Source organism: Tupaia chinensis, unplaced genomic scaffold (assembly GCF_000334495.1).
Source record: "Tupaia chinensis unplaced genomic scaffold, TupChi_1.0 Scaffold138400_2, whole genome shotgun sequence".
Taxonomy (NCBI): Eukaryota; Metazoa; Chordata; class Mammalia; order Scandentia; family Tupaiidae; genus Tupaia; species Tupaia belangeri.
The window spans coordinates 567,485-571,525 of record NW_006198298.1 but is presented as its reverse complement, the minus strand read 5'-3'; the positions used below and the strand labels follow the sequence as shown (position 1 = coordinate 571,525).

The 4,041-nt window shown below is 38.9% G+C and overlaps 1 pseudogene; it reads left to right on the top strand.

Moving 5' to 3' along the window:
- The first annotated feature begins 2,376 nt into the window (after positions 1-2,376).
- LOC106736309 (non-histone chromosomal protein HMG-14 pseudogene) lies at positions 2,377-2,766 on the top strand (annotated as a pseudogene).
- The last annotated feature ends 1,275 nt before the right edge of the window (positions 2,767-4,041 follow it).

The window sequence follows — 4,041 nt, the reverse complement described above, 5'->3', positions numbered from 1 at the left end:
GGGGGATGGGGAATCAGGGATGGCAAGACAAAGGGCAAGGTATGCAGGACGTAAGAATTGGAAAATTATTTGCTGAGAACATGTATGTGGATGTGCTTGATTGAGCCAATGCACAGTGTATTTTGGATGGAAAATTCATTAGTGTGTTGTGATGGTGTAAAGTGAATCAATAAAAAAAAATAAAAAAAGTGTATTAAAGACTTTAATATAAATCCCAAAACTATAAAACTACTTGATAAAAATGCAGGGAAAACACTTCAATATTTTGGTGTAAGCAAAGATTTAAATATAGCACAAGCACCAACACCAAAAATAGATAAATGGGATTACTTCAGGCTAAAAATCTTTTGCACAGCAAAGGAATCAACAGATTAAAGAGACAACCCACTGAATGAGAAAAAATATGTTCATACTAAACTTCTGAGAAGGATTGATAACCAGGATATATAATGATCTCAAACAGCTCCTCTACAACAAAACTAACAATCCAATAAAAATTTAGCAATTTATCTGAACTGACAGCTCTCAAAGGAAGACATACAAATGGCTAAAAAGCACATAAAAATGTGTTCAACATCTCCTGTCATCAGAGAAAGGCAAATCAAAACTACAGTGAGGTGTCATCCAGCCACAGCCAGAATTGTTATGATATAAAAACAACAATAAGAAAGAATAACAAGTGTTTGTATGGTTGGTGGGAATCTAAATTAGTACAACCACTGTGGAAAACAACATGGAGGTTGTTCAAATATCTAAAAATAAAGCTTCTCATGACCCAGTAATCTCACTTTTGGGGGCTTATCCAAAGGACAGGAAATCACTCTGTTGGAGAGACATTTGTACAACCACATATACTGCAGTGTTAATGACAATAGCTAAGTCCTGTAATCAATCTAAGTCATGGAATCAACCTAAATGCCCAACAACCAATGAATGAATTCAGAAAATGTGGCACATATACACAATGGAATACCACTCAGCCATAAAGAACAGCAATATCCTGTCATTTGACACAAAATGGACAAAGCTAGAAGATACTATGCTAAGTGAAACAAGTCAAGCTATGCAAAAGAAATAGTTTATGTCCCTACTTAACATATACTGAATGTCCATCCTTATGGCAGAAACTGAAAAACATGGTGGCACAGAAGTAGAGAGAATAATGGTAGACACCAGAAGCTACAATGGGAGAGGATGGCTGGGGGGGGTGAGGCGGGGGTGTGGAATATTACAGACACATAAATACATATAAACAATGAGAATGGGTCATGGAATGGTGTACAACACCAAAGGGAAAAAAATGTCATTGACTATTCAATATATGCTTAAAAATATAGTAAAACTATTATTAAATGTATACAATATAATGCAATGTTCAATGAGGAAGATGAATGTGTCTATATCTTTGATTCAATAATTATACACTACACAATGTTTTTAAGAACTATCCTGGAGGGACCAGTAGGTGGTGTAATAGCTAAAGCATTGAATTCCCAAATGGGCAACTCTGGTTCAAGTCCTAGAGCTGGCAGCTTGAAAAATCATGCCAGGAGTATGTGCATGCATGCCCAAAATCCCAGGAGGAGAATGGAGGAGAAGGGATTGTGTCATGGCCATTCCTCTGGGCGGGGAGTGGAGGGTTGACTTCTCATTGTTTCTCTCTGTCTCTCTGGTGAGCATACGTGCTCTATAGCAAAAACCTTAAACAACTTAAAAAAAATTGTAAACAACTGAACTAGAGCCAGTCTGTGGTGTGGTTAAGGCAGCTGGATCCATGGCCAATGAGTGGTTTGAGTCCCAGACCTGGTGGCTTGAAAAATATGCTGGGTGTGTGTGTATGCATGCCCAAAATCCCAAGAAGAGAATGAAGAAGGTGTTGAGGCATGGTTATCCCTCCTGGGGAGTGCTTTCCAACTTCCCATCTCCCTCTCTCTCTCTCTCTCCTCCTGCAGCAAGTGTGCATGTCCTATAGCAAATTTTTAAAAATCATACAGTACCCCATGAAAAATAAATAAATATTTTTTAAAAAGAAAGGGAAGAGTAGGATTGTACTGCAGTTAGAGGGCAAGTCATATTGGATCTTAAACTTCCATCAACAAAGATAAATATGGGGTAGAAATTAATCTGTTATTTTGATTATAGGCAATCATATAAGGTTTGCTCAATTTTTCCCCTTTTCTGACACTTAGAGTGATGCTACCCCCTTAGAGCTACAAAGGGAGAAAGTATACTTCTTTCCTAGTCTTCTTTCTACCCAAGTCTTCTGGCTCTGGCCACTCTGAATAACTGCATATTATACATTTTGTTGATGTTCAAAATAAATTTATCACGATTCAAAGGCTCGAAAAGGCTCTAGGCACGCTGCAACCTCATCTGGCACCCAGCACTCACCCTGTCCGCAGCCAAGATGCCCAAGAGGAAGGTCAGTTCAGCCGAGGGGGCGGCCAAGGAAGAGTCCAAGAGGAAATCGGCGAGGTTGTCGGATAAACCTCCTGCAAAAGTGGAGACGAAGCCAAAAAAGGTGGCGGGAAGGATAAATCTTCAGACAAAAGAGCGCACACAAAAGGGAAAAGGGGAGCAAAGGGGAAACAGGCTGAAGTGGCCAACTGAGACACTAAAGAAGATTTACCTGCAGAAAATGGAGAAACTAAAAATGAGGAGAGTCCACCCTCTAATGAAGCAGGTGAGAAAGAATTCAAGTCTGAGTAATATCATATACCATGTCTTATCAATGGTCCCTGTCTCCCGTCTTGTACAATCCAGAGGAATATTTTTTATCAACTATTTTGTAAATGCAAGTTTTTTAGTAGCTCTAGAAACATTTTTAAGAAGGAGAGAATCCAACCTCATCCTATTTTGTAAGTTTAAATGTTTTTTTAAAGAGGTAAATCATTTACTGGTTGTTTATTTTTAGTACAACCAGAAAATAGTGGGATACTGACTTATAGGAGGCTTTGACTCTCTTACATGTCAGCTTAACATTCCATAGGTGGGGGTGGGTGGGTAGTTTTTATATCCTAAATACAAAGCATACTAAGTGGCAGTTTGGAGTCACAGCCATGCATTTAATGTGTCTTGAATATTTTAAATTACTTCTATTATGTTTAGTATTGTTTCCTAAAGAAAACCATTTTTCGATTGTTCTCCCTGTCAGAATTGTGCGCACTCTGTAACATCTTTGGTCGTGGTAGTCCAGTTTTCCTAATAATTCTGTTAATGTGCTGTGAAAGATTGGAAATTTGAAGTACATAGTGTGTATGATACTAAATTGTGATTTGGTGGGACTTACATAACAGCTTTCAACATCTGAAGACAATGGTTCTTGATATCCTGTTAAGGAAAACTTGCTACAAATTTGAAGCTGGAATGTCACTGGAATAACTTAAAAAGAATCACTATACGTGGCTTTTTAAATTTTTGGTACGTATCTTAAGAATTGGGTACAAATTAAAATGTCTGTACTGATCCTTGACACAACCAATAAATCTCAATTTCAAAAAAAAAAGATTCAAAAGCTCAATAGCATTTTCATACCTCAGCTTAGAAAATTGAGCAGGCCAACATTCTCCATTTTCTCTTTTACTGGAGAATGCTGCACCAGAAGTTTAGGATTCTCTAAACTTGGAAAAACAGAGGTGGAGTAACAGCACTGTCAGAGAAGGTAGACAAACACACACATACACACAGTCAATCCATTGTGAGAGAAAGGCACCAAAGAGCAACTCGAGTTGAGGTTGTTGTCACAGGCTTCCCATGGCCTCTTCCTAATTCTTTTTTGTTTCTTTTAGTTTTGCCATAGGGTATGTGTGTGCACCAGAGAAAGAGAGGGAGAGGGAGAGGGAGAGGGAGAGAGAGAGAGAGAGAGAAAGGGACAGAGAGAGAAAGTGAGAAATCATCCCCTGGGGGGATGGCCATGCCTCAATCCTATTTCCTCCATTCTCCTCCTGGAATTTTGGGCATGCACACACATGTGCCTGGTGTGATTTTCAAGCCACAAGATCTGGGCCTTGAACTGTAGTCAGCCATGTGGGAGTCCAGCAC